Consider the following 13,314-nt stretch of genomic DNA (forward strand, 5'->3'; position numbering starts at 1 on the left):
TATTTCAAAATTTTTCATGGTGATTAGTGATTATGATGTCCTGAAAGCTCAGATAAGGGTAAGCATTTTTCAGCGATAAGGTACTTTTTTTTTAATTCGAAAAACTGGTTTTTTAGGGTCACCTGGCTGGCTCAGAGGGTTCAGCATTGATCTCAGAGGTTGTGAGTTTGAGCCCCATCCTGGGCATACAGTTTACCCCAAAATAAATAAATTAATTAATTAATTTTAAAAATTGGTTTTTTAGTCATGCTATCACACACTTAATAGACTACAGTATAGTGTAAACATAAGTTTTATATGCAGCGAGGAACCAAAAATTCGACTCACTTTATTGCAATATTCACTTTATTGTGGCAGTTTGGAGCCACACCTGCAGTATCTTCAAGGTCAGCCTGGATTTCAGGCACGGCTGAGTTTCTCCACGCATGCACTGCTGCATCCTACCCTCCTAGCCAGCTTTCCCCACTGCGGAGAATGCACTCTGGAAGCCCGTTCTCCCTTGCAGACTCCTACTCACCCCTCAAGACCCTGGCCAAACGTCAGCTCTTCTAGAAGCCTTCCCCGCACCATGGCAGGCAAAGCTGGTGCCCAGCTGGCTCCCTCAGTCTCTGTCCCTGTCTGCACTGGTTTATCGTGGTGCCATGCCCTGTGGGAATCCGAGTCTCTCGACTCAGCTGTCGGCAGAAGATAAATCTTGCCTCCCCGTCACCTGTGCCCAGGGTGCTAGGGAAGATCAAGGTAGGGGCTCAAGAAATGTGATAAATTTAATTTCCTTTCCCAGTTGTCCTATTTCTCAACAAAGGCATTTCTTGCCTGCCACCCCTCTTTTGAAATTGAAAATCACCTACCTTTCAATTTTTTTTGAAATTGAAAATAGCATTGGCCCTGGGCCACATGGGAGGTGGGAAGTTCACAAGGCGGGTCCCTTTCCCTTACCCTCTTAAACCTTCAGGCCTTTGCTTAGCCCGGCCCCTGGTCATTTCTTCCCCGAGGCCTCCACTGGGGACAGAGATAAGTCACGAGTGAGAGGCCCAACCCTTGTTCAGACCCCCCAGCTCCTGTCAGTCATTTCTCTAGGCTGTCCCTGATATTCAGACAAACACTTATTAAACCATAAACATTTTAATCTGTCCCATTTCTTACCCATCAATGAAGAGAGAAGCGGGAGCAGCTGTGTAAGCAGGGGGCCCCTGGGGAGTGGTGTGAATTCTTAGGCAAAGATAAGCTTGGCAGAGAAAAGGAATCGAATTACCCAAAGCCTGTCTAGAAGAGGAAAACAGTTTCTTCCATTCAAGAAGCCCCACTCCCTGCCCCCATCAGCCAGGAATTTTCTGAGCTTGGTCAAAGGTCTCTGTACAGGAGGAGGAAGCTGCTTCTCCAGCCCTGGGCTGAGTAGCTGAGACACCACCTTCCTTCCTGGCCTCTTCGTGATTTTCCTCAGTGAGCCCTTCTCAGACACCCAAGCCCGTGATTGCTTCTCCCCACCCTGGCTGCAAAGGAGACCCTGAGTGTGGGGAGGCAGAGCCCACACACAGTGCTTGGACCCCCTAGCAAGACCCCAACGGTTACTGGCTTGGGCAAGTAGTCCCTGTCTCCAAGCCTCAGTTCCGCTCCCCGAGAGGGACATGGTGAGTTCAGGGCCCAGCACATAATGGTTCATCAAAAACTGGTGGGCAAAGGGGCACCTGGGTGGCTCAGTGGGTTAAGCCTCTGCCTTCAGCTCAGGTCATGATCCCAAGGTCCTGGGATCAAGTCCCACATCAGGCTCTCTGCTCAGCAGGGAGCCCGCTTCTCCCTCTCTCTCTGCCTGCTTCTCTGCCTACTTGTGCTCTCTGTCAAATAAATGAGTAAAATCTTAAAAAAAAAAAAAAAAAAAAAAAACACTTCCCATTTGAGGATTTCTCCATTTTTCTCTCTACTTTTTCCTCACCCCCCACACATACATCCATTTCCCTTGATAGCGTCAAAGTTGGGGGAAGGTGGGGGGTGCTGAAGTCTCCTGCCCAGTCTGCCCCTGCACTTGACGTTGTGCTTCCAGCTCCCACACTAATCTCTTCCCCTGCCTCTCTCGCCACCATATCCAAGTCAGGACCTTGCAACACCACGCAAGACCGCCAGAGTGAGAAGTCCAATGCTCAGTATGTCTGACGAGGCTGTCGTAAGATACGCTAGCTGGCCTTTGGAGGGGAGGTTTATCCTCAAAGCTGGGACAGAATTAGAACCCCCCCCCACCCCGACCCTTCCTGCAGACATGAGGGCTGTCCAAAAAGAACAGGTCCTGGGATGTCCTTCAGTGCCATCAGGCCTGACATGGACCCTACCTTATCTGCCCCATTCTCAATCCAGATCCTGGGACAGGGCATCAGGAGGGAGGGGGAGCCCAGGTGAGGAAACTGGAGATGGGGAGGGGGGGAATCAGAGTCTAGACAGCAGGTACACGGATGCAAGAAGGGGGCTTTCCAGAAAACCTGTCCTGATTGCCTCCCGCCCAGCAGCTCCACCCTGAGAGCTCACCCCTTTCCTTCCACCCAGGAACACACACACACACACACACACACACACACACACACACACGTACATGCACACACATGCACATACACTGTAGGGATCGGGCTACATTACCCTTTGTGGAAATTAACTGCATGGGCTCCTGAAGACATTGGGGGGCAGGTATGAGGAGCGCCCCCTCTCCCACCCTCTGCTTCCTGAGAGGGAGAAGGATTTGGGGCTCAGGCCCCCACAAAGCTCAGTGTGGTCTATGGGACCAGCCTAGAGGGTCCCTCTCAGCTCAGGGTGGGGGCCCCGGCCCCCAGAGTAGCTGAGTGCAGGTGGCCTGGGGGCCCCCGTCAATGATCGAGAGCGACAGAGGGCAAGGCCTCGTGCTCTTGTTGCAGACCCTGCCCACCCGGCTCAGCATCTCCTGCTCTGTGGCTGCTGTCCCCACCAGCTGCCAGGGAGGGGCCCTGGATGGGGACCCCCACCGACCAGCTGCCAAGCTGTGGGCCCTTCCTCTTGGTCTCTCTCCGCCACTCTCCCAGGGCGCTGCTTATCTCCTCTGCTGCTTCAGCCTGTGGATGTGGATAATTCTCAGCCGGGAAACCGAGGAGAGTCTGTGCCTTTCGCCGAAAGCCTAGAAACATCACCCAGAAAGTCAGAGGACCAGCATCTCTCAATTCAGAAATGGACTCCCCAATGCTCAAGTTAAAGAGGGATATTCTACTAACTTTGGGGGTGGGGGGGAGGCTTCTCTAAATTCTTTAATCTGTGGACCTGTTATCCTGACCCTATTTTCAAGTATAACACCACTGACCGGAGGTCCCCGGCACAGACCCCATGCAACGAGAGCACATAAAACCAGGTCTAGGCTTTTTATTTTTATAGACTTTATATAACTATAATCCTATGATACATATCTAGGTCCCAATTCCTTATTAGAAACTCTTGGAGCTCAATCCTCTTGAAGGATTGAACATTTTTCAGCTCTTAGAAGCTCCTAAACAGCATGTGATACCATGACCTCCAGGATGTCTGGAAGCCCTTTTTTTTTTTTTAATTTTAAAATTTTTCTTATAAACATATAATGTATTATTAGCCCCAGGGGTACAGGTCTGTGAATCGCCAGGTTTACACACTTCACAGCACTCACCATAGCACATACCCTCCTCCCCAATGTCCATAACCCCACCCCCCTCTTCCTTCCCCCCTCCCCCCAGCACCCTTCAGTTTGTTTTGTAAGATTAAGAGTCTCTTATGGTTTGTTTCCCTCCCGATCCAATCTTGGTTCATTTATTCTTTTCCTCCCCCCAAACCTCCCACCGTGCATCTCCACTTCCTCATATCAGGGAGATCATAGGACAGTTGTCTTTCTCCAATTGACTTATTTCGCTAAGTACAATATCCTCTAGTTCCATCTACTTCGCCGCAAATGGCAGGATTTCATTTCTTTTGATGGCTGCAGAGTATTCCAATGTGTATATATACCACATCTTCTTTATCCATTCATCTGTTGATGGACATCTAGGTTCTCTCCATAGTTTGGCTATTGTGGACATTGCTGCTATAAACATTCGGGTTGGAAGCCCTCTTTAATCAAACCTAACGATGGACCGAAAGCAACAACAAAACCACACCCACTTAGAGCTCTACAGCCAAACACACAAATATTCACCTAAACAGGCTAAATTAAGACTCTACATAGCCTCACGCCAGTTCAGGCCAGGACTTAAAAACTTAGGAGAGACCTTTCAGTTTTCCGAGCCCTCTGAATTTGATAATTTCACGTGATGGATTGTAGACCCGTGAAAATGAAACATGATGTAACTACCAATGGGGTTCCAACATTAACACAATGTTAATGGCAGTGACAGATGCCTGCTGAATTCCGTGGGATGGGGGGCATGGGTGTGGGAGCATGGGAGACGGATGATGGGGCTGGAGAAGGTGTGAGTCTGTGAGTCCAAGCCCCGGACTGGAGTCTGGCATCTCCATTCACTGGCTGGGACAGGTCTGGAAGTTAACTTGCCTGCATGGCTGTTTCTTCCTTTTTAAAAGGAAGAAAATGGACTAATGTAAATTTTTAAAAAATACTAAAATGGAAAATTTCCAAGAATCAACAGCCCTAGGGGCTGAGAACAAAGGACAGCAGAGAGACGAGGGGTGGTGTGCTTGTGTGTACACACACACACACACACACAGACCTCCACTCAGCATAGACCCTCAAGCCCAGCAGCAAGGAGGCCACACAGGTGGCCTGAGTGGGGAAGGAAGTGTTTCTCAGAGTGGGGCATGTGGTCTTGGGGACACTGAAAGACACAGAATACACAAGGCACAGATTTGGGGAACATCCACTTTGAAATCGGGAGTATGCTGTGTTGGGGGTTAGGATGAAATGTATTTCGTATTGGTTTATGATGGTGCTGTGGTTATTTTTATCATAAAACAAACCTAGAACAGCATGGATGAACCCTGAGAACATTGTGCTCAGAGAAATAAACCAGACACAGACAGACATATTTTGCATGATTCCACTGATCAGAGGTCCCCGGGACAGTCTAATACATAGAGACAGGAGGGGAGTGGGGGTTATCGGGGCACGGGGAGGCAGGAGTGGGGAGTCAGTCCTGAAGATCTGTGCTGGTGAGAGCCGCACGTTATAAATGTGTTGAACACCAGTGCATCGTACATGTAAAAGTGGTTCAGATGATGGTGGGGACACGCGGGTGGCTCAGTAGGTCAGGTGTCTGGCTTCAGCTCAGGTCATGATCCCAGAGTCTTGGGATGGAGTCCCACGTCTGGCTCCCACTTCAGTGGACCCTGCTTCTACCTCTGCTCCTCCCTCTTCTCAGGCTCTCTTTCTCTCAATTGAGTAAAATCTTCCTTAAGATTTTATTTATTGAGAGAGACACAGATAGCAACAGAGATAACAAGAGAGATCATGAACAGGAGGAGAGGGAGAAGCAGACTCCCGGCTGAGCAGGGAGCCCGATGCGGGACTCAGTCCTAGGACCCTGAGATCATGACCTGAGCTGAAGGCAGAGGCTTAACCCACTGAGACATTCAGGCATCTTAAAATTAAATGTTTTCTCTCTCTCTCTCTCTCTCTCTCTCTCTCTCTCTCTCTGTTTTTTCCAACTCCAAACATTTCTGCCTGGGACAGCCACCGTGGGACGGGTCCTAGGCTTTCAGGGTCTCGTGTTCCCCTGTCCAGTTTTAGTTAGAAAATGTGAGGAACATTATCAGACTCTGCATATTACAGGGGAGAAAACAGAGGCCCAGAGAGGTGACCCAGTTTGACAGAAACAGTTCTGCAAGGTGCCTCCATCCTCGAGGTGAGAAGTGGAGGCTCTGGGCCGGGCACGTCTCCTGCTTTCTGGTGGGTGAGTGTGGGGCTGCTACTCGTGGTCTCCAAGCTTGCACTTTCTCACCTTGAAAGGAGGTGGCATGAGGGTGACTGGGGGACAGTGCTTGTGACAGGCTCAGTATAGCGTGGAAGGCGCATTGTTAGTAAGTGCCCAATGGTATTGGCTATATGGGGCACGTAGTTTTCTTGGGGACTTTTCTTGGTTACATGACAGTTCATCATATATGGAATATAAGAAAGAGCACAGAGGACCACAGGGAAAACTGAATGGGAAGAAATCAGAGAGGGAGACAAACCAGGAGAGACTTGACTCTGGGAAGGAGACTGAGGGCTGCGGGAGGGGGCTGGGGGCCATGAGGTCACTGGTGATGGGGTGGGCACCGGGTGTGTGGAACTGATGAGTCATTGAACACTACGTCTGAAACTAGTGAGGTACTGTATGTTGGTTAATTGAATTTAAAATTTAAAAAAATGAGGGTTAAGGAAACGTATTAAGAACCGTACTATCCTTTCATTCCTTCCGCATTCAACGTGGCGACACTGACCCGGGACAAACCCGGGATATTTCTCAAGGTCACAAGCATGCAGTGTGGAGGAATTCTGTTTGGATTCCACTCTGACCACCTATTTATAAATACGGGATCTCTAAGCAGATAAGGCCAAGTAAGTGGTCTTCCCCAGCACAGCCTTGTAAACAAAGGCAACACTGGTCAATGTTTGCTCTTAGTTAAAACATGCCCCCACCCGGGCCTGTTGACGTGGTCCTGCGTGGAAATCCCCTCCTGCGGACCCCTAATCCGCCAGTTACATCACTTACTTACTCACCCAACACTGGTTGAGCAACTCCCTCCCAGGGGACCCAGGACTGGGCGGTGATCGCATGCACCGTGCCGCCCCCCCCGGGGGGGGCTCACTAGAGGGTGTGGGGGTCCAGGGGCCAGCTGGGAGGCACACCCCCACGGCCTGCGTGCACTTGCCCGCATCGGTCCGCCTCACCCTGCTCAGAGGCATGGGGGTGAGCGAGGACTCTTCTGTGCCCCGGGGGCTGCGGGAGCCGCAGGAGCGTCCGACCCCAGGGGCGTTGAAGGAAGCCCGCCCCCCCCCCCGCCCGCACCCGGGGCGGCGGGGAGGCGGGGCCTGGGGCGAGTCGGGGCGTGTCTGCGGAAGCAGCTGGGCCGGCTGGGCCCCGTAGCGGGTGGGGAACGGGGCCAGGCTCCGTCTCCAGCGCCCAGGGCGGAGCAAGGGCCCAGTACCGGGGCGGGCAGGCCTCCCCCCTCTCCTCCCCTGCCAGGCGGCTGGAGCAGGGCCAGGGGAGACGAGATGGACGGCCTTCCGAGCAGCGGGGGCCGGTGGGCCGGGAGCCCGGATACCCCAGGGGCCCCCGCCTGCTCACCCGTGATCCCCAACTGGGACTGGCCTCTGGGGTCATATCACCTGCTCACAAAAACGTGTACCAGTGCATTTGACTTAAAAACGAGAATCAGTTTATGCCACAATTATCACAGGCTTGGAGTGCGTTCCTGAGTCACATCTTTAATGACCAAAGTTGCGTAATCACTTGGAACAAGGCTGGGACTTACCTCACCAAGTTCTGCACGGCACAAGAGGGAGAGGAGAGAATCTGGTCCTTGCTGCCTGCAAGGAGTCCCTCAGCGGGTGACCTGCTCCACGAGGACAGGGGGAGGGGAGAACACCCGGTCCTTTGTCTCCCTAGGGCGGGCTGTGCTGGGGCCATTGCCTTGGGCCCCACTGACACAAAGGGGGCGCCCCTGGCTTAGAGGACAGGATCCTACATGACCAGAGTCAACAGGGTCAATAGCACATTCACCCAGGGGCAGGCCAGCTGAGCTGTGGGGTTCCCCGAACAAACCCTCCCGGAATTCCCTTCTGGATGGCCCGCGGAGCCACGGGAAGAACAGATGGAGTCTGGCCCTCCTCTCCCGCAGGCCCAGGCCGGGAGAGCACAGGCTGGAGAGAGACCTGAGTGAAGGCAGAGGTCAGCGGGGATAGAAGAGTCTTTCCCCTTCCAGGGGCACTTTACAGTCCTCGAGCCTGAGGATGGGTTTGAACTGATGACCTCCTGGCTGGCTGGGTTATTCCAGAGAACAGCCCTGAACTAGGACGGAAAGGGGCAGGGGAAGCGTGGAAAACCCACCAGGGCAGGATAGCAGAGAGGTCGTTCTCAGCGTTTGAGAAAATCTGAAGAAATCATATATTAGCTTCTCTCTGGTCACCTAAATAAAACCCAGTCACCTCACTAAACAAGCCTAACACTATTTTATGGCATATGTAGGTAAGTCCAATTAGTAAATAGAAAAACAGATTACCGCCTAATGAGTTACGGTACTTGGCAGACAAGATCTTCGAAAATCTAGAAGCGGGGTCGTCACTGAGATCTCGCCTCAGTCTGTCTAGGTATTTGAGTGACAACTCCAGCCTGTCCCTGTTGACAGCCCTAGCCAGAGGGGATGCACCGGCCTTTAAAGAACTCGCTTAAATCCAGGTTATTTAATCCTAGTGTAAATGAGCAATCTAGCTCCCAGTGTTTTTTCTACTTTCATATCTTCCATGTGCATATTGCTGAGTTTTTGTTTTTGTTTTTTTTAAGATGTTATTATTTATTTATTTGACAGAGCACAGGCTCCAGCACACAAGCAGGAGGAGTGGCAGGCAGAGGGAGAGGGAAAGGGAGCAGCAGACTCCCTGCCAAGCGGGGAGCTGGATGCGGGGCTTGATCCCAGGACTCTGGGATCATGACCACAGCCAAAGGCAGAGGCTTAACCGACGAGCCACCCAGGTGCCCTGATATTGCTGAGTATAGTGGCACCTCACTAGATCTGCTACCCAAGAAAACTAATCACAGTCTTACAAGTCGTCAACCTCAAATTATGCTCTTGGTAGAGGGGTAACAAAATCCTTTCCTCTTTTGCATGAGGAGTTGGCCTTTGGTTACCACATAATTAAAACAATTTTAGGGGAAAAGAAGGACAAACAGCAGCAGCAAGTGTATGTCAACCCTTGTCCAAAGAATTAGGACTCCACTGGGGCCCTTGGCTGGCTCAGCTGGTAGAACGCGCAACTCTTGGTCTCAGGGTTGTGAGTTTGAGCCTCATGTTGGCTGTAGAGATTACTTAAAAGTAAAATCTTAAAAAAAAAAAAAAAGGACTCCAGCAAACTTGGCTTGAGGCTCTTCCATTTTTCCCCTTTACAGGGCATGGCATATGGGGTACAGAAGGGCCAGCCCCTGTAAGACAATCCATCTTGGTCAAGAGTAAGACCAAGGGCTGAAAGACCCCTGTGGCAGACTGGAACACATCCTCCATGGTTTCTACAAGTCATCTGATGAAGAAGGTATATTCTCAGTAAATACAGAAACAGATTTTGTTAGCTAATAGGGCTTTCCTCTGGATACATCATCTAATTCAAAAACCAATTATCCTTGGGTGTATCTCACATACGACTTCCTTCCTGATTTTTTTGGTGAAGGTCCTTCATCTTCATGCCAATTCAGAATCTCCCCTTTTTCTCAAACTTGGTTCCAACGTTGTTTCTGGAAAACAATCTGATCTTAACCCTGTGTTCTGTGGGTCCCTCTGCTGCTCTGCACTTCCATTCAAATGATGTAATGAGTCAGCACTGTACTTGCTTGAACTCATGTATGCTATCATTTCTCTTTTAACCAGATCCTAAGCTATTGGTGGGCAAGAATTCTCCCCACCACACACATACAGAGCACACAGAAGAGTCCCCAGAGAGAATGGCTGGGCCACAGAAAACTGTGGTACTTACCTAGTGATGCTAGGAAATCCACCCTCATTATGCTTGCTTCTCAACTCTGCCTGAGGACATTCTTCATTCTCATGAAGAAACGTCATTGTCAAAGCCCCTAAAAATCAGAAACCTTGGGATGCCTGGGTGGCTCAGTTGGTTGAGCAGCTGCCTTTGGCTCGGGTCATGATCCCAGCGTCCTGGGATGGAGTCCCACATCGGGCTCCTTGCTCAGCGGGGAGCCTGCTTCTCCCTCTGCCTCTGCCTGCCACTCTGTCTGCCTGTGCTCGCTCCCCCCCCCCATCTGATAAATAAATAAAATCTTAAAAAAAAAAAAATCAGAAACCTCTCCCAGCTAATGAGAACAAATCATGGTATTTCTGTGGCCGACTCTAGTGGCCCTGCCTGCAAGATTCGTAAAAGCAAAATGGTGTCTGTGATTCCCAAAGGATGAAATGAACACCTTCCCTGCTTGTTGATGCTCTTAGCCACTGTAGCCAGGAATGCACCTGTCCCTTAATATGCTCCTTCTGAAGACAAGAGCCAACTCTGGTTTTCCTGCCATGACTTTTTTTTTTTTTTAAGATTTTATTTGGGGCGCCTGGGTTGTTCAGTGGGTTAAGCCTCTGCCTTCAGCTCAGGTCATGTTCTCAGGGTCCTGGGATCAAGTCCTACATCAGGCTCCTTGCCCAGCGGGGAGCCTGCTTCTCACTCACTCTCTCTGCCTGCCGCTCCCCCTGCTTGTGCTGCCAAATAAATAAAATCTTAAAAAAAATAAAAAAGATAAACATTTTATTTCTTTACTTGAGAGACAGCAGGGGGCAGGGGGAAGGAAGGGCAGAGGCAGAGGGAGAAGCAGTCTCTCCACTGACAAGTGAGCTCGACACAGGGCTTGACCGGAGGACCCTGAGACCATGACCTGAGCCAAAGGCGCACACTTAACCGACTGAGCCACCCAGGTGTGCTGCCCACATCTTATTTCTGGTCAATAATTCCCAATATTTTATGTTATTCACTGTTTAGAAACAAAAGGTTTTGCAGAGTTTTAGCAAAGTGACAGGACTGGCAATAAAAGTAATGTTGCTTTTTTCTACCAATGTGACCTACATTAATTTTTTTTTCCTCTAAGGATTTTATTTATTTGACAGAGACAGAGAGAACACAAGCAGGGAAAGTAACAGGCAGAGGGAGAAGCAGGCTCCCTACTAAGGAGCCTGATGCAGGGCTTGATCCCAGGACCCTTGGATCATGACCCAGGACCCTTGGATCATGACCTGAGTGGAAGGCACACGCTTAACCAACTGAGCAACCCAGGTGAACTTTTTTTTTTTTTTTTTAAAGTAGGCTCCAGGGGCGCCTGGGTGGTTCAGCTGTTAAGTGTCTGCCTTCAGCTCAGGTCAAAATCCCAGGGTCCTGGGATCAAGCCCCATATCTGGCTCCCCGCCCAGTGTGAAGCCTGCTTCTCCCTCTCTCTCTCCCCCTGCTTGTGTTCCCTCTCTCACTGTGTCTCTGTCAATTAAATAAATAAAATCTTACAAAAAAATAATAAAGTATGCTCCACACCTGACATGGGCACTTGAACTCACAACCCTGAGATCAAGAATTGTATGCTCTACCAACAGAGCCAGCCAGCCACCCCTGTAATAATTTTGAAAAGATAATCCTCCAGCACATAAAATATCTACATTTTACTACAGCATACACGTCCCATAAGTTCCTGACAGCTTTTACATCAATTTGAGTTAGATATTTTCTAGGAAAAAAATTTCAGAAACTATTAAGAATAGGTGTTTTGGGGGGCGCCTGGGTGGCTCAGTGGGTTAAGCCGCTGCCTTCGGCTCGGGTCATGATCTCAGGGTCCTGGGATCGAGTCCCGCATCGGGCTCTCTGCTCAGCAGGGAGCCTGCTTCCTCCTCTCTCTCTCTCTGCCTGCCTCTCTGCCTACTTGTAATCTCTGTCAAATAAATAAATAAATCTTTAAAAAAAAAAAAAAAAAAAAAAAAGAATAGGTGTTTTGGGACTTTCAATTCTGTGCCCTACTATGATCCACACCCCTCCACTATGAGTGAACAACAGAAAAAATGCATTTGTGTTTCTTAACTGCTTCCTGACGACGGCTCGACAGTTCTCCCAGTAATACATTCTAATGCTTTCATGGAAGAAAATCAGCACAGCTGGATTCATGCAGTCTTTATTAATTTGACAAATACAGGAAAATCTGCAATCATCTATCAAAATTATATCTTACCAAGAATCTGAAAGGTATTTAAAAAAGATGGATCACAGTCTGTTTGAATCCTGTACAAAGCAATGTCTGTAGAAGCCAAAGCCAGACGCCGAGCATGGACAACGATCCCGCTGAACCCTGCAGCCCGCACCTCTTGGTCGCCCGTAAACAGACAGTCCTGTACTCACTATGCGCTACGGTTGATTTTGAAGCTGCCCTTTTATAATAATTATTTAGTTTCAAAGGAAAATTGCTCCCTGGGAAATCGCTCCTGCTACACACCCCGGCTGCAGTGCTACACCAGCTCCAGGGCCCAGGGTGGATCCCGCTACTTCCTTAGGGCAACGTCGCAGCTGTCCAAGGCCCCCGCAAACAGTCAGGGAAAAGGGTTCATTTCAGCACTTGGCTGATTTTTTAATACGCGCATCTGAGGCTTTTCCTACCAGAGGAGAGGACTGTTGGAGGACGCCGTCCGGGTGATTCGGGGGTGAGCGTGACGACAGCCTGGTCAGGAACTTCCGCCCAGCAACTTCACCAGGGGCTGTGAAGAGCTGAAACCACGGTTTTTAATCTCCCGTGTTTGGGGGATTTAAAGAGAAGCCAAGACGATCACAAGGATCTCTTCAGGGCCGAAACTCATGACGATGATATGGTTTCATCCCAGGGCAAGAACCATTGTCCGGTTTGCAAGCTGCCCCACCCCCCAACCTCCGCCCTGAGTCAGCTTTGTGGTTACTCCAGAAGTGAGGTTCTAGAATGGCAGGTGAGACGGTTACAGACCATCCAAAAGCAAGGAGAGAGAAGAGTATTTTACTGAAAGGAGTAGCTCCTGGGAGAATCAGGTCACCTTAATAACACCAAAGGGTAACCACGAAAAGGGGTTCCTGACAAGTACCCGATATTGCAGAGAACTTAAAGAAGGCATCTGTCAGCCAACAGGAAACTCTAGCTGCGTTCTCAGGATGGGTCTTACTCATCTTCATGTCTTCGGATTCCAGCACCACACCAGGAACATGGAAGACGCCGAATCAATCTCTTCAGAGTGGTTTCTGGGCTCTTTTTCTTCCAGGGCTAGATCACGAATGGGTGATTATGCAAGGCCAGACCCTGGGGGTCAGGACCAGAGACTTCCTTGAGACCCGGACCCTGAAAGATCTTATGTGGGAGCTTAACTCTCGTCTCACATTCTACAAATGATGACCAAGACTACCATATACATTTTGAGCCCAAGTAAAGGACAAGCACTAAACTTACTGCATGGACATCGGTTATGGAAGGAGAGATTTTTAAGATCAAGGGACTTTAAAAAAACTGGGGATCCAGGAGTTTACAAGTGAGAAGACTACCTCTCTAGTTGTTGCTTCTGCAGTGAAATCAGTAAATCATTCACTTACGGTTTTCTTCCAGGTTGCTTAGAAAGCTTTGTTCTCATCAAGAAATTTAATCATTTACAGTGAGA

This window comes from Mustela lutreola, chromosome 7 (genome assembly GCF_030435805.1).
Source record: "Mustela lutreola isolate mMusLut2 chromosome 7, mMusLut2.pri, whole genome shotgun sequence".
NCBI classification, from domain to species: Eukaryota; Metazoa; Chordata; class Mammalia; order Carnivora; family Mustelidae; genus Mustela; species Mustela lutreola.